This window comes from Dermacentor albipictus, chromosome 1 (assembly GCF_038994185.2).
Source record: "Dermacentor albipictus isolate Rhodes 1998 colony chromosome 1, USDA_Dalb.pri_finalv2, whole genome shotgun sequence".
NCBI classification, from domain to species: domain Eukaryota; kingdom Metazoa; phylum Arthropoda; class Arachnida; order Ixodida; family Ixodidae; genus Dermacentor; species Dermacentor albipictus.
Window position 1 is genome coordinate 326729839 of NC_091821.1, and position 24645 is coordinate 326754483.

At 45.4% G+C, this 24645-nt stretch overlaps 1 protein-coding gene and 1 long non-coding RNA gene across 10 annotated transcripts in view; one reads left to right on the forward strand and one right to left on the reverse strand.

Moving 5' to 3' along the window:
* The window catches only part of LOC135909244 (igLON family member 5-like), a 351641-nt gene that overhangs the window by 27461 nt on the left and 299535 nt on the right, over positions 1-24645 (reverse strand). The window lies entirely within an intron of this gene.
* Positions 11193-24645, forward strand: part of LOC135909252 (uncharacterized) — a 119085-nt gene continuing 105632 nt past the window's right edge. For 5 of the 7 annotated variants that reach the window (XR_010566662.1, XR_010566664.1, XR_010566660.1 and 2 more), the window contains exons 1-2: positions 11193-11267; positions 22918-23116. This is a non-coding gene — a long non-coding RNA (uncharacterized lncRNA). Of the gene's footprint in view, positions 11268-11316; positions 11361-22917; positions 23117-24645 lie in introns of those variants that run through there. The other 2 variants (XR_010566663.1, XR_010566661.1) reach the window with 2 other exon arrangements.

Here is a 24645-nt window from a genome sequence, read left to right on the forward strand (position 1 = left end):
TTTGTTATTGCAAGAGGATGTTCACTAATATTTAGTGAATATGATGTTTACCTATGCACTGTAGTCTTTTTTTATTATTATTATTCTGTCCGTGTTCTATTGCTGCCGGTTTTTATGTACGGGGGTGCGCCCCTCTGTCAAGCCAGTCATAGGCTTTTTGGGTACACCCCTAACATCCCTGATGTTGAAATAAAGGTATTTGTATTTGTATTTGTACTTTCTCTATATACTCGCTCTAAACTATGTATAGTTTAGAACAAGTAGAAGAAGTATAGTATAGGGACTTCAGTTTCAGTTTATTGAGGTTAGTGGGGCACATTTCAAATGGAAAATGCGGTAAGAGGTTCCAGAGCGTAAAGGCGTATCGGGTCTTCAAAGCATCTTTTGAAAGAGCTACATGATATTACCACAGCCACTTCTGTAAATTGACCGCGTTATTATAGAGCTATCTTTCTTCACTTCAGAGGTACTCTCTTACCATACATTTGACGTTGCCACATTGAATGCGCAGTGGACGCTGTTTTGTGCGCGTGCGCATGGCTTTTGATCCCTCTCCGTATTCCGTTTCTTGACATCCAGTGTGTGTCCAAAGTGTCAATGTGTGTCATCCAATGTATGTCAGCGAACCTGGTGCAACCTATTTAGGAACCCTGCATTTCTTCCTCTTTCTCTCTCTCTCTCTCTTGCACGCGTTCCACGTGAGGTTAGCTGGTTGATCTTGTGCAGGGTGTGCAAGTAGCAAACAGTGGCTTCTATGTAATTTATTTCAGTCACCTGGGAAAGTAATGGGCTCCAAGCAAGGCTGGCGAAGGTACCCAGTACATAAGCGAACGTGTTGATACTCAAGTAGCGCTACATTCCACCAATTCTTTAACAGTACCTCGCGAGCATCGACTGGCCGGCCGATCAGCGCCTTTTCACAGCGCGAAGCGACGAGGTCAGTAAGAGTAGCGCATGCGCATCAAGTTTAATGGAAGCGCAAGTTTGATCTGCTAGGCTCTTTCTAGGAGCACGACACAGACCCCAGCACGATTAACTCGTTGCAAGCTTCCCGGCTCATTGGAGACAATGGCTTCCAATGAACTTGACGGGCTTGCACTACTCTTGCTCATCTCGCCGCTTCGCGCAATTAGAAGGCGCTGGCTGGCCGGCCAGTCGCTGCTCGCGCGGTACTGCTAGAGAATCGGTAGACTGTACGTATATATAAGCTCAGAGGAGAAGACAGGCATAAACGCAAATGTTTAACTTTGCAGAGTACCCTTACAGCTAGTTTATTAAAGTGCCTGCAGATGAGATCCTGATTATGCCCACCAGACAGATGTTGGTATATAAAAGAGCTCAGTGGCGTCCAAGAGAAAGCACCGGTGACGCTTACTTGAATGAGGGACGTTGCCCTTCAGCCATCTGCCCTACCATGCTGATTTCTTATTAGGCAATAGCACTTCGTTACTTCGTTTAAGTTTTCAGTATTTTTCTTTTTTCACTGTCAATTCCTATAATAAGATTAGGTCGCCCCTGGGGAATAACTAAAGTTAAGTAAGAAAAAGCTTAGCCAATAGAGCGGCTTCGAATGTCCGCGCCAATACCCGAGACATGCATTTGTACTTTTCGCAGCAGCAACATTCGGCCCTCACGAAGTAGCATTGCGAAGAATTGCAGTGGAAAGAAAGGTCGTTGCGTTTGTTCCCCAGGCGAAGACTTGGCACTGATTTGCGCTGGGCCCCGAGCTTGCGAAAGCTGGATTGTGTCAGCAGTCTCCTCGCTGAAAGCGTACAACGAGGCAGAAAGCAGAAACAATGAGCTCCCTCGTCAGGCGCCCACTGCTGCTGCCGATGGGAGGCGACAGAAGCAAGAGAACACAGTGGCTGCCTACAAAAGTAAACGAGAGGAAAGAAAACTGCGCGCCAGACCTCACGAGGCGTAGCGTAGCGTAGCGACGGAAACGCGAGAGCAAATGGGGGGAGCTCGAACGGAACTGAAACAACTTTGGCGGATGCGGAGTAGAGCAAGCACGCAGTCATTGTGTGCCGTCTCGGCTCCGCTAACAACGCCATCCCGGTCCTTCTCAGCCTCGCCACCACTGTGCTTCTTCGTGCCTCTTCGTGCCCCCTGCTCTCGTTTCTTGTTCCCTCTTCTGTCTGTCTGTCTGTCTGTCTGTCTGTCTGTCTGTCTGTCTGTCTGTCTGTCTGTCTGTCTGTCTGTCTGTCTGTCTGTCTGTCTGTCTGTCCGTCTGTCCGTCTGTCCGTCTGTCTGTCCGTCTGTCCGTCTGTCTGTCCGTCCGTCCGTCTGTCTGTCTGTCTGTCTGTCCATCCGTCTGTCCGTCTGTCCGTCTGTCTGTCTGTCTGTCTGTCCGTCCGTCCATCCGTCTGTCCATGTGTCCGTCTATCTGTCCGTCCGTCCGTCCATCTGTCTGTCTGTCTGTCTGTCTGTCTGTCTGTCTGTCTGTCTGTCTGTCCGTCCGTCCGTCCGTCCGTCCGTCCGTCCGTCCGTCCGTCCGTCCGTCCGTCTGTCTGTCTGTCTGTCTGTCTGTCTGTCTGTCTGTCTGTCTGTCTGTCTGTCTGTCTGTCTGTCTGTCTGTCTGTCTGTCTGTCTGTCTGTCTGTCTGTCCGTCCGTCCGTCCGTCCGTCCGTCCGTCCGTCCGTCCGTCCGTCCGTCTGTCTGTCTGTCTGTCTGTCTGTCTGTCTGTCTGTCTGTCTGTCTGTCTGTCTGTCTGTCTGTCCGTCCGTCCATCCGTCTGTCCGTGTGTCCGTCTGTCCGTCTGTCCGTCTGTCTGTCTGTCTGTCTGTCTGTCTGTCTGTCTGTCTGTCTGTCTGTCTGTCTGTCCATCCGTCCGTCCGTCTGTCTGTCTGTCTGTCTGTCTGTCTGTCTGTCTGTCTGTCTGTCTGTCTGTCTGTCTGTCTGTCTGTCTGTCTGTCTGTCTGTCTGTCTGTCTGTCTGTCTGTCTGTCCGTCCGTCCGTCCGTCCGTCCGTCCATCCATCCGTCTGTCCATCTGTCCGTCTGTCCGTCTGTCCGTCTGTCTGTCTGTCTGTCCGTCCGTCCGTCCGTCCGTCCGTCCGTCCGTCCGTCCGTCCGTCCGTCCGTCCGTCCGTCCATCCATCCGTCTGTCCATCTGTCCGTCTGTCCGTCTGTCTGTCTGTCCGTCCGTCCATCCGTCCGTCCGTCCGTCCATCCGTCCGTCTGTCCATCTGTCCGTCTGTCCGTCCGTCCATCCATCCATCCGTCTGTCCATGTGTCCGTCTGTCTGTCTGTCTGTCTGTCTGTCTGTCTGTCTGTCTGTCTGTCTGTCTGTCTGTCTGTCTGTCTGTCTGTCTGTCTGTCTGTCTGTCTGTAGGTGTCGCGCTATCCACCACCTCCGTCAGCCCAAGTCCTCCTGTTCGGCAGACAGGGTCGTATTGCAGCACGCGAGGGTGCCAATGGTGTCTGGGGTGAAAGGAAAAGTGCCGGGGAAACGGAGAAGCGCGGACTATACCGCCTATATGGAGCTGACGGAATCAAAGCAGGTACGAACGAATGTCGGCGTCCTCGAAGAGGGGAGCTACAACAATAGCAAAAGAAACACGCGCTACGTTGACGTTGTCGTAGCAAGTTGATTGAGCTCGGCGAGAAGTTGCTGACAAACAGCCGAACACTAGGAAGGTTGGGAACAGAGCTCGCCCTCAGTACGTTCACTGGTGGAAGCGGTGGCCGAAAGGACTAGCTTGAGCTGGAGTACGCCGCTTTTCCGCTCCTTGTTAGTAAACTACGAATCGGTAGGCGTAAAAGATTGGGAGATGTACGAAGGAGGCATGTGGGGGCCAGTGCGCGCGCCGCTGAAATATTCGAAGGCGGTACAACTGCCTCGAGTGTCTGCGGAAAGGGCCCGCGAGGGGTTTGGGGAAATGCTGGACGGTAAAGATAACGAGGCAGCCTGTGTGAGAACTGAAAGAACATATTATATGTATGCACTCGCTTATATGTGTAGATGGCTAAAATCGCTAGGCAGGGCCTCACTGGAGATATGATAGCAATATGCCCCAGCTCCTGCAAAAGGCCTGGCTGCCGCAGGACGAAATGGGTAGGCGTTCGCTGCGAAAGCGGCAGAACGGGGAGGCGCACAGCAAAGCAAGACTTCTAACCATTCAAGAGGCAATAATGGGATCAGGAAGCGTGTGTTATATGGCACCGTAATCACGGAAGTAATGATATGTAAGCTGAATACAGGAAGTAATGGTGATGTGTGATGGCGTAATGATATGCAGTGTCACGTCCGCTGGAGCTCCAGCGCGGCTGTGACCGGAGGTAGTGATAACGTATAATTTGCCTGAGATTTATACGTCCAAGCATGTTCCATATTATTCACTTGAAGGCTGATCATTATGGCACCAATTCCTTTCTGTGTTTCAGTTAGGTCTCTGAAATGTGGTACAAGTACTGCCGGTCACTTTAACTACCTTTGCGATTGCCCGAGGGCGTATCAATGCTATAAACGTCTCAATGTTGTGCAAATTTTCATCGACAGGTACCTCAGGCTTTCTGTGAAATTTCGCGCACGCTGAAGAAAAACCATGAACGGGCATTGTAACTGCCTTTTATTATGAGTATGGTATTCGCACATGAGCCTTCTGTGCCGGAACTTTGCTGCCTGCGAAGCGATAGTTTGGCTTGAAATAGAAAAAAAAAAGGGGTTCTACTTTCATATGAGTGTGCAGCATGTAACGGCACTTGCGAATTTCCTGCTATGTGCTGAAGAAATTAACTAAACCATTAAGCTTTTAGACTTAGTGATTAGCGCAGCCAGGCTTCATAATCATACTGCCTAAATTTTGAAGATACTATTTTTCTAAAATGCAGTATTCCTTCTGACGGTGTTCTATTCTCGTCTAAAATGGCACATAGCCAAGAGGAAACGTTCAGTTTTGAGACCACTGAGTGTATGTTTCATATGCATACCGGGTGTCCCAGTTAACTTGGACGAAGATTTCAAAAGCGCACAAGACCTCTAGAGAAATCGCAGCGAATGCTTAGTAGCCGTAGTCGCGTGTACTTACGGCCAGTATTCTTTTCATACCGAATTATTCATTAATTTATTTTTATTAGTTAACGTTTTACTTATTTCTTGAACCGCAAACATATCAATTACAAAGTTGTAGGGCGCAGAAAATAACCTCCGAATCAAGCATTTGTTTTGTGCTCAGCTTTGCCGCGTTGGTTTTTACCCGAAAAACAAAAGCGCGCGAAACATCCAAAATACGAAACAGATACGTGCCCGCGTGTCGCTATTGAAGCGCTCCCGAGCAAATAGCCACGGATACACGGCTTTACCAGCGACGGCAGCTTAATACAGGGCTTCACGCTATGTGATGGTCGCGCAATCATGATAACACGCCGCTGACGCATTGATAAGCGTAGCGGAGCCGTGGGGGAGGGGATTTCGAAGCCGGGAAACCATGACGCCGCACTTTGGACTAATTTTGCTCACTCATCTTGTTCTTCATCGGACCCATCTTTTTTCACAAGGCGATAACGACGCAACGCTACGTCGACGTCATCCTCGAGGGCCCCGTGAACGACGTCTGATGCAACCTTCTACTTGCGCACCTTCGGAACGTCTGGTTTCAACACTATGGTGCTCCTGAGCATACAAACAGTCAGTCTCAAGCGTGGTTTGACAAGCTTTATCCTGGGCACTGGATTGGCCGGGATTAACCTGTACCCTGGACTGCAGAGCCGCTGGACATGACACCGCTGGACTTCTTGTGGGGCTACGTGAAATATCGCGTGTATATCAGTGAAACTACCACACCGAACGCTTTAAAGACAAAAATAAGCAGAGCCTGCCGTGATATTCCTACGCCGTTGGTCAAAACTGCAACAGCACAAGTGCGCGAAAGAAGTAAGTACCATATTGGGCTTCAGACGATGGCCTGTTTGAGCACGTGCTATAAATCGCAGTGGAAATTAACCGCTCAAACTGGTGTAAAGGGTGACTTTAACGCGGCTTCATGGTGTCACCCTTTCCTTGCATAAGAAAGCTTGCGATAAAGATAGAAATAGTTAAAAAACTGCATTGTTTTGCCTCTTTTCCGTAGTTCCAGAGACGGAAATGGTAAATGGCCAAACCAGTTGCACCTTTGGATGTTCCTTTGTGGGCGGCTGAGTTGCCTTACGTGCTCTTGGTTTATTTTTGTTTTAAAGATAAATTCCTGAGTAGCTCTTTTCTGTTCTTCCGAGAACTGTTCTTTTTTTCTTTTTTCGTGCTCTTTCGTGCACTGCTTTATTTACAACGTTGGTTGTATTTATTTTGTAGCTTTGTTTCGTGATTCGTGAAGGTTAAAGCCATCGCGAGTACGTCATGATCGAGCACAACATTCTTGCGTCCGCAGATGCCGACGCTTATCGCACCACGCTAGTGAGGTTGGGAAACCACTGGAGCCGTCCTACATGACGAAGCCTTGTACGATGCGGTGACAAACGAATGCAGCCGTGTATCTTTCAAAGGTTGCTTGGAAGCGCTTGAGTAGCAGCACCCGAGCGCGCATCTATTTCATATTTCATGCATTTCGAGCGCTTTTGTTCTTTCTTGGAAAAAAACAACCAGGCACACTTCAGCACGAGACAGATGCTTTATTCAGAGGGTTGTTGAGGTGTCCTACAACTCTGTAGCTGATATGTTTGCGATTCAAGCAATAATAAAAACCTCGCTAATTAAAAGCAATTAATTGGTTAATACTTCGTGGCGAAAAAAATACTGGCTGTAGGTACGCGTGACGGCCGCTGCTATGCGGTTGATATGATTTCTCTGGAGCTCTCGAGTTTTTTTTTTTTTTTGAATCTTGGTCCAACTGAGACAGCCGGTTAATACAGGGTAATCATTTGTAAGTTTTATGGAAGTTTCGAAAATAGCCTGTTGCAGATAACCTAATTATAGTCTTCGAGCTGGATTATTCAGAGATGTGGACTACTTGCACGAGAAATCGGAACACATATTCAACTAATTAACAAAACAGCACTTATTATTTCTGGGGTTAATTACTTTACGGCTCATATTGCAGTTTACGAATTGTAGCCAGTCAGTTTTTCAGTGCATCCACTTGGAATGAATTTCCAGAATGACGCCAGTTTGAAGATGTGTGCCATCAAACTTGCCGTAAAGATACACTGTTCTTCCATTTACTGTTTTTTTTTTTTAACTAAGCGCCCTTTTACGCATTGTCGCGGAAAACTAGAACGCCTATGTATTTCGTTACACATTGTGAGAAATATCTCGAAACTTCTACCATCCTGCAAAATTTATTCCAAACGGATGCGTCTTGCTCGCTCACCTGCTACAATTCGTAAATGTCAATGTGTGCTGTAAAGTAGCTAATTAAGAAGTGAATTAATTAATGTCACTAATTTGTGGGTTGACGCTAGCATGGCTGGATGCGTCGCCAATTTGTGGGAGGCGGCGTGAAGAGGTAGCCGCCGTGGCCACGGTTCATTTAGGCCGGCCAACCACGGTGCCGCGGGATCCCGGGAGCGGCCGACACCGCGACCGCTCGGTTAAAGTGGTCTGGCTTGTTCTACTCTCGAGCAACCTGCACACGAGCCCTGTTATTCTTCGCCGGCTTTGGAGACGACAGTTGTGATGCTACGAGGTTTGTTGATGGATTTCACTAAAGCTTTTCATTCCCTTGGCCATAACATGTTACTGCATAAGTTAGAAATGTACGGTGTTCGGGACACTCCTGTGGCTTTAGGTAAATCATACTTGACAGATCTAAATGCGCGAGTCTGGGAAACTATCGCTCATATCCGATTTGTAGAGGTGTCCCGGAAGGAAGTCTAGTAGGTGCCTTTCTTTTAGCGCCTTGGTCATTGACGTTGTAAACACGGACAAAATGGTGCAAATTGTAATATATGCTGATAATGCCACACTCTTGCTGTCCGGCGAAGATAAAGATGCGTTGGCAGAAAGATGCAATCCATTATTAAGTAACATTAAATCATGGTCACTATCAAATAAACTTAAATTTAACCCTGGGAAAGCCAACGGGATAATTTTTGGAGGTAGAAACAAGACATTCAACATTAAACAAGATGTATGCGCCGAACATACAAATCGAGATTGCTGATGAATACAAGATCCTAGGTGTAACATTTTCATCTCATCTGGGTAGGGACTGTGGCATAAATAATTTGTGTAAGAAATTTTCTTTACCTATGGGGGCTTTCTCGTACTGCCGTGATACTCTGCCAAACCGAAAACAAATTAGTATGTATTACGCTCTATTTCAATCACACACAAACTACTTCAGTTTGGTTTGGCTTAATACAAGTCAGCGCGATATACACAGAATAGAAAAAGACAGCTGTCCGTCACATGCATTGCCAACATAGGATAATTATCTCCGACCTACACATGCTTTCGCACTCACCGAATAATCAAAATCCAAGATGTGTGTGAGTCCCACATGCTGCGTCCATTTTGCATCTGCTTTTCTGCATTTAAACACTTCATTCAGACTAATGTATTTTTTCATCGCAATAGCCATGATATGAATACTCGGGACGTAGTCGAGTGGGTTTTGGGTTATACCCCGTTTCCCTAACGACTATAAACACCAGTCTTATAAATGCAAGTTTCCGTTCAATATAAGTAAACAAAAACGCTTAGACAAGTCCAAGGTAAATGCAGTTCGAGAAATATTTCTTAAGAACTAATTTATTTCTTCATTCAATTATCTATTAAGATGCTGTCTTTAGCCGCAAGTGTGCTGTAAACCATGTTAGTCTGCTCTCTGAGCTTTATGTATTATTATTCTATTCTTGTTACTGCCTATCGGTATTATTGCATTGTGTTAATTTATCTTATTGCAGTTAGTTCTTGTATTGGTGGTATTAACGTTTTTTTCTGTTAGTAAAATTAGAGTATTACGTATAACTGTAGAATATGCATTGCTGTGTTTGTTTTTATTCTACAAATAAGAGTACATGTTCTTAGTTCACGCATAATTACATTCTAATACCTGCGCAAGTAACGTGCTTATTTTCGTGCATGATGTTTTTAAGTGTCTCTTAACTATTGACCTTTCGCATGTAGCCATGTAAGCATGGTCTCCTGGGCCCCATGAAACAGTTTACTTGCAGTTTTTAGTCCAGTAGTCCATATAGGATATTTTCTGGTAAATAAGAATTGATTTGAATTGAATTGGAGCTGTGTGGACGGCAGGGTGGACTTCATTGACATTGGCGCTCCGTAGCCAACAACAATGGAAAGCATATACAGCAGTCTCGCTGAGAACGGGGACCCTAGATGAAAAGGGTGAGGCCACCAGAAGCGACAATGCTGAAAACCATCACCGGGCCACGGCAAGGCACAGTGGCGACGCAGAAGCCGTGCGTGATGAATTTTCGATGGCGTTCCGCGCATCCTTACCGAAGTAACGCGATGCACCAGCCATTCTCGTGTCTCGGTCGTCGGGGGAATTGAGAGAGAGAGAGAGAGGACGAGAGATGCCGGAGGCCAGCACAAAAGGAACGCTGCCCGGCTAAAGGTTGAATGGACGGCCACTCTTTGTGGCTCGCTAATGGACACGCTTGCAAGCCTACTGCGGGGGCAGATACAGCGGCACACTGTCGCTGTTGGCGAGACGGGCTTTGTGCGCGCTGGCGAGATTGGTTCCTGAGGTTCGCGATGGGAAGCAATTATCTGGCATCCGCCACGCTCGGAATGAGCATCGTGATGTCTTAACCCGCGCTGATCGCCGCCGGTGGTGAGCGCATCTTCACCGATGGTTCACGCGGAATGTGAAGAAAACAAAACAACGACGATGACAGATGTCAACAGAAGGAACGCATTGCAAGATATAAAGAAAGAAACGTAGCCTCTCTAATTGTGAAAGGGCATATCGCTTTAATATTCATGACCTATTGTGAAGTACCATGAAAGGCAATCGCTTCGCATTACGCGAGATGCACGTGATCGTTCATATTTGTCGAACATTACGTAGCTGTAGGTTGCATTACTTAGCAATACGTAAGTATACGCTACTTTTCATAGCATTCTTTTCATGATGAGACCAGTTTCATTTCGGCTATCTAATTGAAAAAGAAATCATGAGCCATTCCACTCTATGAACGTGGATTACCAGCAAAGCTGTGCAGCACATGAAAAAAAGGGGACACTGAATTTTGAACAAAGGTAGGAACGCATTTATTGTGTCTGTCGTTGGTCATGACGACGAAAGGTACGCACTCTCATTTATTCTACAGCGGAGCTGTATATGGCTAACCGATTCGTCCGTCTGTCTGTCGGCTGTACGCCGAAAACTCTTTCGGCGCAACCTAGTATGCTCAAGCGCGAGAACAAAGAAACCAACGAGAAAGAGAGGCGTGAGATTGGCTGCGCCGGTAGAGAAGTCGTTCCTCTCCGTCGCAGCCGACTGCGCGCGCAGCATTTTCCTGCTCCGAAATGGGTAGACCGCGCGCCATACGTACTCCTGAAGAGCAAGCATCTTTCGATTAGCAACGCCGCGAGCAGAGCAGGGAACGAGCTCGTCTACTCCGCGCCAATGCTGCAGCCCGGGCACGAGAACACGCTCGTGCGACCGAGCGCAAGCAGCAACTGCGCGACGAGGATCCGGCAGCGTGCCAAGCCGTCGTTTAATGAACCGTCGTGATTAACCCTGATAAAAACTGAGGTTGCGCGTTCAGCTTCGCTGGTTAAACATCTGTACAGAGCGCTTCGGCGGTGTTTCTTTATACATCTGCGTCCATTCGTCTTATTCATTCGTTTTATATATATATATACATATATATATATATATATATATATATATATATATGTTTTCATTCCGCGATATACTGAAGCAAAAAATTTGAGGTCGCGGCGTTCACCGCACCGAGTGGCAGTGGGCCATTGCTGTCAGCGCCTTCGTACAGGGAGGGACACTATGGGAACGCGTGCACGATGCGTGGCAACGGAGTCAGGCTGTGGAAGGCTGCGGAAGAAGACGACGACGACGACGAACGCGCGAGCAGTGGCGTGAACTATTGCTGATGATGACAGTTATTGCTTTCACAGTTTTGTTGACGGACGCGAAAAATGCACGAAATCCTAGCCGTAAACAGCTTCACTGTTAAAAAAAAATAGGGACTGATCCCGCAGATAATGCAGTAGAAAAACGTTGACTGATCCTGAAGGTTGTGCTTGAAAAACATAGGTCGTCCCCAGGGGTATGCGCCCCTGGATATATGCCACTGGATAGGCGCCGCTCCACAATGAACCTGTTTCACGCCAACTTGGGTACGTATCACTAGATAATTGCCAGTAGGTATGTGCCTCCAAGTACCTGCCACCGTGTACGTGTCACTAGACGTGTGCTCCAGGCGCCACTGGGTAAGTGTAACCTCTTTGACGATAACTTCACGAGGTGTGTGATAGAACTACGCGAACTTCATGGTGGCGTCGTTATAAGTGGCCCATTAGGTCCAGAGGGAGGCATGAGAGAAGCTCACTTGCGGCACACGGCTCATGCGGGACGTGTTTCGGCTATGCGCGTACTTGGAGAGTCGTCGTAGATGAGGTAGCACCGAATTTTGTCTCCATGCCTTCTTACTGAACTGGTTTTGTCAAAAAATGACGAGCCGCTATATACGTGACCAGAACCGAGCCTGAGATACCTATCCGCAGCTTTGTTCCATCAGAATTTCTTGAACACTCTAGGAAAAGGTGGCAAGTTTCGTCACGACATTCCAAGTTGTTCTACGGCAAGGAGTTGTATGAGCGGTGCACAATGCAGTCAGGACTATGCAACACCTACATTGTCAGTTGTTTTGTTAATTCTGCTAATTACAAATTCTATTAATCTTGCGACTCCGGGTTGCGATTACTCCGGGCCTCCTAAAACTCACGCATTGAGAAAAGCGGTGAGGAAAATAAAGAGTTGCCGTGTGCGGCATCGCATCGGTGATTTTAGTTTTGACCAGGAGTTCCTCATGCAGAATCAGTGTCAAGTGAAAAGGGATAATCAGAGCGCACTCCTGAAAGCACTTATGTTGCTATGTGATTACTCACAGATCTATTAAATGAGGGTCATTTGAAATCACTAATAGGGATCGATAATTTTCAGTAGAGTCCAGTCATTTACCGAGTAATATTTTCTTCATCCCGATGCTATACAGAAATGATGCGTACAGTCTTTTCAGTTTAACTGACTGGTACAGCGATGCCTCCTTATGTTTTTTTTTTCTCCACCTTGCGTAGTGCTTTTCAGTTCACTATTACTGGTGACGAATTGACATGTTAAACCTCTCAATCGAGATAAAATAACGTGCGAATGCATTATATTTGGAACCGTCGACCTCTTGCTTAGCACTCCATCGTTTGAAGCTGCAAAGGCCGAGGTCACTAAGCAACTGTACAAGGCAACATTTTGCTGCCTCACTTGTCAGGCAACGAAAAATGTGCTCGACCTCACCTTTGTTTTTTTTCCCTTTTCTTTTCTTGCAAATTAAAGTTATCTATACTGCTTCTGAAAAAGCGAGAAAAACAGAAAAAAAAACAAAGAAACTTCTAAGCAGATAGTCCCATCATATTTAGGAATATTTAGGTGTAATTTGGTCTTCGAAATACATGACAACGTTTGATCAGTACTGCTGATCATGTTTACAATTTGGCACTTTCGCACGTTCAGAAATGTCTCGATTCGCTATTTTTGCCGTCAAAGAGAGTGACTTGGAGGCGAAGCAGAAATGTCATTTTGAGCAAAAACGACATAAAAATAAATAAATAAACAAATAAAACAAAACAAAAAGGAAAAGAAATAGATACAGAAGGAGTAAATTTGCAAATTACTCCTTTTTAAGATCTGGATCAAATGGGTGAGTAGCATAGGCAAGGAAAGGGCTGGAAAATATCTTTTTCCACCACAAACGATAGAAGGAAGCAAATATTTTTCTATATGAATGATGAGCAAAACCAGAAAAAGGCAAAGTGCCAGCCAATGTTTCGACAAGTGGACTTGTCTTTTTCAAGGCCTGATTTTAAGTTTTCGCACCATCGTGGCAGCCAAGGGAAAGCTTGCGATACAAGCGTATCCTGAAATGCACTACAAATAGCATACAGAAGGCAGTGGCCACGTTGAGCAGGTAACCAATTGTTGCTTACTTTCGCGAGGCTTCTATGTTAGGAGAAGTTTGGTTGTTATTAGTAACGACAAACATGTATTTTCTTTGTTTACCGCAGTTCTACTGTGATATTTTGTTTAATATAACTGGATTAGGTCCACCTAATGCTACATTGAAATTACATTGCAGAGCGGCGGAAATGTAAATCATAAAAAAATAGAACACAGTTCCATTGGGGCTCTATTTCTCGTTTTCTCAATTTTTTATGCTTTGCAACTTTTATGAGAGCCAGCATTAACCATCTCCTCCTGCAGAAGGATACCTCCAATTAGCGATGCGGTCACCACATGACTTGACCGATGTTCTCTCAATTTTCTTTATGAATATATCCCACCTGTTTTAAAATACCATGATCAATTACATTAGTGCGCTTTCTTGCCAAGAAACTGTCTTTTTTTATGTTTATCTTCGGTCACTCAGTGCCTAACGAGAAAACCGTTGCCAGCAAGAAGAAAAAATGGCAAAGCGCTTTTTGACACCTAAAGCTTGAGCAAGCGACTTCTACATTGTCTTTTGTTCTTTAGGAACAAAGCTTGTTATACTTCTTCAATGCGCTAAGCCTATTGTGTATCTTAGAAGTGAGTAAGAAACAACCAAAACATCACACGAAAAAAAAACACCGAAATCCACTGGGTTAAAATAAAAGAAATGAGGAAATAACGCATGATGTTGAGAGTGGCGAGAGTATGCAGCACTTGGCATTATCATCAAGGGAACGCTGCCGCGCGACTGGATTTTCTTTCTTTTTGAATTGCTTGTCTATCAGTGCCCCTAATTGGCAGCAGTAGCTGCAATAACGCGCGAAAACTGCGGCGACAGCTTTCATTCATTACAGCCCACGCCAGGCCTCGTTGCATCTCGAAGCAAGCATCGAGCCTGCATTGCGTTTAGCTCTTATTAGCGCCCTTTTCTTGTGGCCAAGCACCTCAGTTTTTTTTTCTTCTTTTATTTATTTCGTCCCTCTCTTTTTACTTTTTTGCACTTCTACGCACACAGGAGCCTTAATTACGGAACTAAGCACCGGTCTACGGAGGAGCTGGTAGGTTATAATTTAGAAGAAGGAGAAAGAATAAACAGGAAAGAGAAGGTATTCTGAGAATCAAAGAAGCAAAATAACCACGGAAAGGGAACATTGATTGAACGTCAACTGAAATTTGTGCGGCAAGATGAGGAAAACCTCTATAAATTGGCTGCTGAATATGCAAGTAGCTTTTCCAGCTAACCAAAGCTGCAGCATATGCAACAAGAAAGAAGAGAAAAAAAAAAAGACGAGCAATTAAGAAGCAACTGACTTTTGTTTGTGTCCCGGAAATTGGGTATACACAAAGCGTACGTTCACTGAATATAAGTTTTAGAGTCAGCCGACGAGCTAATGGAAACCACTGATTTGAGACCTCAATAATCTAGGCGCTCAGATGAATGTGTGATGGGGAAGGGGAATATTACCAAATGTGGCGTATTTCTCCATCATTCATCGTCACCGCGAACACATGACGATAAAAACAAAACAATTTCCTTCTCTTTGCATGGTACTCGCGCCAGATATCAATGACGCTCGATAAAATAGAAAATAATCAGACTTTTTTGTTCCTGATATTAGATTCCATATAATTTTATGTAACTCCGAAGGGGAGGAGGGGGGGGGGGGCGACAAATAGTCAGGAAGAGTAGATTCCATAGTTTATCTTGCACGCGAAGGCGAAAGTTTTGCACCAGGTGACAAGCCTTGAAATTAATCTAGAGACAGAATGTCACAGCCTAATAAATGTAGTCAAGACAAATTATGATTTTGTTGAGTTACCGCATCTTCACGCGGAATGAGTGCACACATTTAGGACACTCTGATCGATAGAGATGTGACTGAATGGCAAGTGGGGGCCACTTTTCGCGCGCGAAAACTGCCGTGTGGGGTTTTTGGGTCTCAATGACGAGGGCGCCTCAACAGTGTCGCCATAGAGTAAACTGATTAGGAAAGGGCGGACAGGGATGGTTCCTAGAGCGGACAGCGTGTAGTCACTTCAGTGTTGCAGAGAGCAGCAAAAGCATCACGTGTGATGATCTGAGTCTACAGGAGAGTTTTGTGGGTCGGATGAATCGAAAGAAACAAATAACAGACTCGTTCAAGTTTACGCGATATGCAGCTCGCGAAATTATATATATATATATATATATATATATATATATATATATATATATATATATATATATATATATATATATATATATATATATATATATATATATATATATATATATATATATATATCTAATGGGGAACAGAGAAGTGCTTCACTATAAAGCGGTTGTCTTTTGCGCAGTAAAAGCAACAACAACAACAAGAAACAAAAACTCCGGCACAATAAAAGAACTGAGTGGGCATTCGGGTTGCACTTCGAAATCGGGGTAGTCAGGACTGCCAGTACCTCGGTGTCTTCGCTCAGCCTCAGGAAAAATGAACGAGGCACGAGTCTTGTTGATCTTGCTTTCGAGCATGCACTAAGGGTTTTGAACGATGTCAGCCCGACTTATCTACGAGGAGTGTCTTAAAGCGGCTGTTTGGACTTGACATTATTGTTGAATAGTTTAAGTTCCAATGTTCAATGGTTCACAGACATTGAAACTCATGGCAGCGACCATATTTCTGCGTACATGACTATCAGAGGCCTTGACAGTTCCCTTTACTCTGTGCTCTGAAGACCGATAGACTGGCAAGCGTACCGGATTTCGATTGAGAAAAAGGGCACACATGACCCTGAGCCCCTCGAGTACATGATCATACAAGCTTAGCAGGCTTCTACGCGGACGTTTACAACATCTAACAAGAGGCATAGCTTTCGACCAAGAATTAGAGAGGCTTCGAGTGATCCACCGGTTGGCCGAGAGACGATATAGGCTAAGTACATTTATGACCTGCGGGAAGTCCGATGCATTCAGAAGAAAGTTCAGCGTCCGATGAACAAACTTTAAGACCATCGATGGAACAGCTTCAGATAATCGCTCACCCACCTCCACAACAACGTCGTCCCTTCACAGCGCTGGCTTTACATCAAAGTCGTCCAGAGCTGGGAAGTCTGCCCTGCACCTTACATCGTACCGGCCGATTGCGCTTACGAGTTGCATTGGTAAGGTCATGGAGAGGATGATGCTGACATGTATGGAATGGTACCTCGAATAATGTAGCATTTAGCCTGAGACTAGGCTGTTTTTCGACTTGGACAGTCTTTAACTGACAGCGTCATTGATCTCGTGACATCCGTGCAGTAACAAAAAGCTATAAAGTGCCTCTCTGTGGCACTCTTAGATGTAGAAGGTGCCTAGGACAACTTAACCTATAAGGCCATTCTCCGAGCTCCTGAAGCTGCAGAACTTGGTGGTCACGTCTTTAGGTGGATTAGGGGCTATCCCTCACAGAGATTTCTGTTTGTCCTGGCAGAGGATGGCCCGGCGAGTAGATATATATCCAGTGGTGGTGTCCCAAAAGGCAGAGTGTTGAGCCACACTCTTTTCAACCTCGTTCTTGCGGGGCTTGCCGAAACGCCACCACACACTGCTAATGTCTCACTCTACGTTGACGATATTTGCATCTGGCCGTCCGGCGTGACAAGGCCAGAAGTGCGCGCCAGAATCCAGAAAGTGGCAAATCTGACAGCGGCATGCTTTCGCCGACAAGGTATGACGATTTCTACAGAAAAATGTGCACTAGTGGGAATCACACGAAAATCGATTTCTTTCTACCTGGTGTGTATCGAGGGCCAGTCCATCGCGTACAGGAATGCTCACAGGTTCTTAGGCGTTATTGTGGATCGTGACCTCAACTGGAGTCCGCATGTCTCATAAATGAAGAAAAAGCCCATTCGTATTGCGAATATGTACAAATTCGCAGGTGGAAAATCGTGGGGACCGTTCGTGCGCTCCCTGTTGCAGTTATACACGGCACTTTTTCCGGCATTTTTGTGATACAGCCTTCTTGTGTTGTCGAAAACATGCAAGGCTAATCTCCTTGCACTACAGAGAGCACAAGCTCAAGCACTTCGGACATGTCTTGGCTTCCCGAGATGTTCTTCGACAGCTGCAATGATTGTCATTGCACGGGAGCAGCCGATCACCACTTATATCGTCGGTGAGACGCTAAGAGCGCACATTAGACACCTTTCTGGGCTACCAAATCACCATTTAGCCGATTTGCTAGTGCGAAGACCTCAGGCTACATTCTGTGGTATTTGACGAGGCACCACGACTCGATGCCATCTGTCTTCAAGCCTGCGAAACACCCACCATCTGCATTGCGGTGCATCCGGCAAATGCACGTGTGCCGCTCAATTCCTGGGATCGCTAAGAAGGCAGACTTGTCATCGCTAGCCTTGAAGCAATTGTCTCTGTTCCTCCTAAACGAGTCTTATTTTGATCGAATACAAATTTACTCGGACAGTTTCATTACCTCAAACAACTCTACCGGAGCCGTAGTTGCTCCTCTTTGCAATTTAAATATTCGCATAATACTACGTCGACCGCAGCAGTACTTGCGGCTCTTCAAGGTACACTCAAGTACACGTGCTTCAGCAGCCACCAAATCGTTGGGCCATTTTCTGGGATCCCAAAGCAACCCTAAAAAGTCTGCAGTTTGGCCTACGTCATGGGTTACTCAAGCAGCTAGTGTACAAAATAATGCACGCTCATAGTCACCCGCTCCAGAAAGGCCACGACATTGTAATTCAGTGGTCTCCAAGCAATAGCGGAATAGTCGGCAATGACAGCGCAGATGAACCTGCGCGTTCAGTTCACCAAAAACATCAGTAGGTTCCTATACCACTTTCAAGAAATGATGCTGCGCGACAACTTCAGTTACTTGCTCGCCACATCACACTTCTACGATGGAATTCACCGGGCTTCACCAACTCACGCTTTCACTCTCTCGACCCAAACTTGCGACTTTGCCTCGCACATGTGCTCTACCGTGGTGAAACAAATTGACTGTGTCGCATATGGTTGGGCGTCACATTTACAAATTCCTATTCATTCCTGATGTGAATGCCCAACAGTGCGGCGCGCAATTTGTGCGGGTGGGATAAGACTCTGGAGCACCTTCTGTGTCACTGCCCATCCTTTGACACTCAAGGACGTACCTTGCAAGCGAAACTCAACCTCCTAGACAATATAGCGCTCTCAGAAGAAAAGGCCCTTGATCATGGCCAATGCGTCCAAAAGGCCACAAAAGCCCTTCTGCTTTTTTGAAGGACACTGGATTATACGAATGCTTGTGAAAGTGGAGATTCCTCTACGACTGACTGTGAATGACTGATTATTATTTTTCTTTCCTCTCTTTATCTGTTCCTTCCTTTTCCCCTCTCCAAGTGTAAGGTAGCCAAACAGGCACGTACTTGGTTAACACCCCTACCTTTCCTTCTTCGTTCCTCTCTCTCTCTCGCTTAGCTGTCTAGACACATTTGAGACGATGTTGCCGAAGAAAGCCCAAATCCCTTCGGCTGAACCCGCATTTTGTGAGTGGTTATGGAGGGCTGCCAGCGGCAGTGCGTGTGTGAGGCTGTTGCTCGGCTTGTTAGTGTGCGATATAGAGTGCGGTGGTATACGGTCGCACGAACAGACACGATAGTTGTTGAGCACAGAAATGTGCTCCTGTTGTCAGTTCGTCAGTTGGCTCGTTTTCAGAGAGGTCAACGAACTACAATATCCACTGGAGTATGATGGCGTAACGACGCACTTATATCGTTTTAAGGGGGACATGTTGACCAAAATATAAATCGCTGGGTAACCGTAGTCTTTTTATCTATTTCTTTATTGGATGTAGAAACATGGGAATGTAGGCTACATCTACTTTCCCGTTCTTCTACACCAATTCTGTGGAGCGGTTCACCGGGCGATCTTGGAATCGGCTAGAATCGCGTCGTTCCTAATCTCCAACAGTCTCCTGCAATGCTTGGACCGTTGAGTGAAGGGCCACCATTTGCGCATGTAATACGAGCCGAAGCGCAGCAGTGGCAGTTTGCCTCTGTATAGGGTAGGCTCGATGCACGCAGAGCGCGCAGCGCAAATAAAACTTTTGAAAATGCGTTTAAAGCGAAGTCCTAAAACACACAAACGTGCTGTCTCCGCTGTCATATCACTGTCACTGATAAAAGAGAGTCCGAAAGGGTCTGCAAGAAATTTGTAAGTTTTTCCATGTTCTAGGCTGAAGGTGATTCCGCGCTCATTATTGAGCGCCACGTCAAAATAACCATGTAGCAGCGGACAGTTTACCAGCCAACTTATACGGAGCAATGGGTATTGTACGTTCCTGGATCAAACGTGAATGTTATTCTTGCCTCCCTTTCCGCTTAAACAGCAGATAGGTGATTACTTATAGCACTTAAATAAATTGGAAAAAAAGAACACCTTATTTTTGCTTCAAATACGGCCTATTTGATCCTGAATTTTGGAGGCCAGAACTCGTCAGCAGCACTATTATTAGGAACACGAAATTAAAGCAAAGCTTAGTATCTCAGCGCAGCGGCATTTATTAACATTCATAAGAAGGGCAAGACTCAGGAGCACAGGGATATTGCTCTGCAAGGTCCTAATTAATTCTTTTTATAAAGAATTGTGCCATGGCTATGGATGACAAATCTCGAAAACCTAAATAAGCTGCAATTATTCATTTATTCTGAACACCAAATCGAGGACTTTTTTTTCAGATACCGAGAAGCAGTGCTCGCCAGAAAGAAAATAAAGATATCCAGACACGTAGGCAAAACAGGCGCAGAACTGTAATCTTCGAGCTTTATACTCAAAAATCTTTTTCTTCTTGCTTTAACAGTCGGACACGACTGATTAGGGTATGGAACGAGAATGTCAGATTAGACGCCGAGGCACTCTCTACATCTCAGTCCAATGTTGAAAGCATGTCTTTCGCGTTTATTATTTCGCCAGCGCCCATAGATGAACACGAGAGCAATGTTAAAAAAAATTAATTCGCCGAACGTTCGGTGCAATATCGTGAGCATGCATCTTTCATCGGCCATTAAAACAGGCTTATGCATACATACGAGGAACAAACATGAGAGAACGGTATTTCTTCCTTGATGTCTACAGCGGGTACGAAGAGCAGGCCTTGCTGGAGAGCTGCCCTTAACGAGGGGGCAGGCTAATACTAATTACTTATTCTCGTAAAGCTTCCACGTGGATTATTCGCGATAACACGAGCGGTTGTCTTAGTGAGATGACAGTGAGCAGCTCAGCATGGTCGCAGCATGCGAGAGAATGAGCTGGGCTTTTTTTTTACTCACTTTTGTGTTCCCGTTTTTTGTTCTCTAAGTGTCGTTGTTCTGCACTTCTTGCTGATGAACTGCATTTAATTACAAGAGAGATAAGCTCAGCCTCCTTAAGCCCTGCCGCGATACGGTATGTCACAGTCGCACTTGATTAATAGTGCGCGGTGCCGGCTAAATTTAACAGTCAGGGCATGGGCTAAAAAAAAGGAAAGAACTAGCTCTCTTTTTCACATCCTACTGCTCTTTGTGCAACAGTTTCTTTTCCTATCATTGTCGCATTTGAGACTTCGATGAAGAAGAAGAAGCTTCCCGGGGTTAGCTAGCGCAATGTATAAAAACGCCGTGTATCAACGGCTGCCTCAGGTGCTCTATAATGAAATATCCAAATATGCAGCACATCCAGAAGAACCCCCATGGACATTAAATGAGGTTCAGAATTTTCTGCAGTTGCTATTAGCTTCATGAGGATGAGAATAATGCGTTTCTAATGATCGGTGTACCCGCTTAGCAGCATACTTGATGGCAGAAGAACGCAAAGGTAACGACAGACGTGTCATGAGGGAGAAACAGGGTGTGATTAATTTAAAAGATGGGAGGGACGCCCGTTCTTTCTTTCTTATTTTCCTTTGTTCTAACTAGTGGCTGGTTGGGAGCGATAAGCGAACTACCACAAAACAGCGTCGGGAGAATCAATACAATACCCATGTTTCTGAAACAACCACTTCTTTCTCTTTCTCTCCAGTAGCCGGTGCAATTAAAACATGACATGCACTGCCAATGTAAATTATTCTTTGCCTTCATGTCTAGTTTTTGTCTCTTCAGCTATTTGCTTTTATCCAGGTAACTACAGAAACCCGAACCCCTTCACTGAAATTTTGAGTTATCTGATTCACCTTCCTTAGATTTGCTGTCTCAATATTGATTCGTCGCTTCACAGTCACTGAAGAAATAATCCATAGCAAGGACCTAACAGTTGTTGTGATCATGAGGCAGAAGGTATAGGCACAAATCCAAGTACTTCATATAACAGTCAAATAAAGCCACAAGTAGTTGTCACAACGCAAAACTTCCAAGGCGTACACACATACTTCGCCAAGCTTCTGGTAAGGGTTTAATAAGCACGATGAATCAACGAAGGACCAGTACTTTCCACCATCGAAAGGATTCAATTCCCATCTCTTAGGGTTGACTAGGTAAACAAAAAGCGCGTTTACCAGAAGAAGCCAGAGATACCTGGTACCCTTAAAGAATTCTTCCTAGCATCCATCGTCACTATCAAGGGAAACGGAGAATGAAGAAAACATCCTTTAAGACAGAGCTTAGTTTCAGAAAAGGCGCGCGTGAAGCCCCTCAAAAGATAGCCCACTTGAAGGTTAGGCTTGCCGAAGTAGATCTTCGATGTCATGGCAGGCAAATTGATGTAAAGCGTGCAGTGGTTAGCATCGAGTAGGCCAAATCATAGTATCTTGATTGCGCTAGGCAACCCTCTGAATGATGCACTGCCGCTGAAGTTCCGAATATAGTTTGACTTCGTCTTATGACAGCGTCACAGAAAAACATATAGCAGGGCGTGGCATATAGTGTACATATATCTAAATATATGCGGAACCTCACGGTGACATCGACGGTGACGGCGACAGCCTATGTTCGCCTGGAGAGTCCACATAATTGCTATCCTAATAAAATATGCAACTGTTCTCGCCTGCGTAACAGCGTCTGTGTTAACAAAACACTTCTTGCGGTGGTGCTATTGGTTAAAAAAAGGCGAGGACTCTCCCGGTCCCGATAGTGGAGATGTGATTAGTCAAGGCGGTCTCTCAGTGCGAACAGGTTTTCATGATGTCAAACTTTTGTGAATTGTGCTCCAGTAGAGATGGAGAGAGTGGAATAGGTCACTGAAACGTTTATGGGGTCACGCTTGCAGAGGTCTACGAAGAGCGGCATGAGGTTTGCAAGTCTCAGTGTTTCACATATGCTCCTGAAACTTTACGGGGTTACCTGTATCTTCTCGCGCGGAGATGTCAAAAACCACATAGTTTCAGTTTCCTTTCTTTCTCTTGTTATTTTGAATTTTCATATAGCAGAAAATTTATTAGTGCACAGCAAAATCAAGGAGGAGGAGGAGGAGACAAAGTGGAGGAAGGACAGGAAGGTTAGCCCGTGTAAGGACCGGCTGGCTACCCTGTAATGGAGGAGGGGGTAAAGGGAATAAAAGGCGAAAGAAGAAGAAGAGAAAAAGAAGTTGAAACCAGAAAAATCACACAGTAACGTGATACTACGCGCTACAACATTCATAGGCAGTCGCACAATTCGCATGTCCTTAAAAACTTCAGCAAAGCCCTTAAGGCCTTGAGTGCCGAAGCCCGTCTGGACCAGTGTCCTAGAGCTTTTTCCTCTGTAATGGGGCGATTGTCTAGTTTTTCAAGCGCGGTAACGAGCACTTTTCTTGGCACTTTGTAACGGGGATAGTCACAAAGGAGGTGCTCAATCGTTTCCTCACAGTCGCAGGTGTCACAAGTTGCGGCTGTCGGCCATTCCAATGCGGAATGAATTGGAGTTCGTGAATGCCACGCCGAGCCACAGGCGGCACAGAAGAGTTGCTTCCGCTCGTGGTAACCCTGGTGGTAGGCGGAGTTGCAGACGTGGATCCAATCTGTGGAGACGTGCGTTCGTGAATTCACTGGTGTTCCACAGATTCTGCGTAAGCTCGCGGGCGAGGGATCGAAGACTTGTGGCTGGATCTGTTCTTGACAGCAAAATCAAGCTTACTAAAGAACAATATGTAAAGAAGGACTGAAATTTGTTGGTTTGGTGCCAGATTCAAACATGCACCGATGTACAGAATGCACAACGTACTGATGCACTAGGTACTGAAAACATGCAGTCACAGCTTGAATTACAGAGCATGCTCCTACAGTAATACAATAATAATAATAAGAGCTGCTTTCATGATCCCGACAACATGTTTGTTAAGTTGCCAGAAGTAAAAAGAAAACGACGGAGGAGTAAAATTGAAATCTTGATTACTTCTCAATATTCTGGATTAGCCTGACTGCGTAATGATCGTCCAGCCTCTTGGCTTAGCTTTTGTGACGCTCTGGGCGTATGCTAACAGATCATCAACCCGACTGCCTTCTCCTAATTGGCTGGATCATTACTCAAACAACTTGTTGACTGTAAGTGTTTGTGTTGCCTTTTTAAAGGCACTCACGAAGCAAGCTGTGCTAATCTAGCTGCTCGTCTTGTTTCGTCAAAGCCCCGCGATTTTAGTATTTTTGTCAAAACCCTCATTTCTGTTTGTTCTGTCGCGAAAGAAAAGAATATCTTCTCATTACTTCACCGTTTGGACATTCGTCATGATGGCGATTGCTTTTGGAAATCACATACGATTATTATCGAAGACGATAGAGGAGGAGGAGGAAAGAGATAAGGAGAAGGCAGGGAGGTTAACCAGAATAACGTCCGGTTTGCTACCCTACACCGGGGGAATGGGAAAGGGGAAAACAAAGATAACAGGGAAAGACGATAGAAAAATACTTTGAGTAGCTACAGGCAAAATTTCACGTCAGTGCTTATAACTAACTCCTATTTCCCCTCGATGTTCACTACAACATTACTTTTAGACTCGTTTGTTCGCGTTTTCCCTTTGTAATCAAGGATTCAGTGCAAAAACCATGTCTGCCATCTTCACGGCAAGGTTATTTCTTTTCATGGGAGTTTTTATTGCTGGAGCAGCATCGAACTTTTTAGTTTATAATATGTATTGCTTCATGCGCAAGAAAATTGTCTTGACGTATGAGACTGTCATTATTCCTAGTTATGGTTATTCACTAACTAGCGCCTGCGTTTTGTTTAGGTGAGTAAATGGTAAAAGATCGCTTCAGAACTGGAGTACTTTCTATCGACCTCATCATAGGCAATTTGCGACGGCAGAAAGGACCTGAGCTGCTTCACTGCAACGTAACCACACCACCCGAAGCAATTGGCTTTTCTTATTTTATCTTCCAACTATATAGAACCACGTAATCACCCTGTCACATGTCGGTCTATTGTCATTGCCATTCGATTTGAAGAAAGATAACAAACCCAAATATTTTGGATAACTTAAACTGAGGTTTAGAATAAGGTGGTCAAGAATGCTTGTGAAGATTATTTTCATAATAATTGTTGGCGAGGTGGGGGGATTACTTCCTATAGCGGCAAAAATGAGCTTGGAGGGCCTTGTAGCAG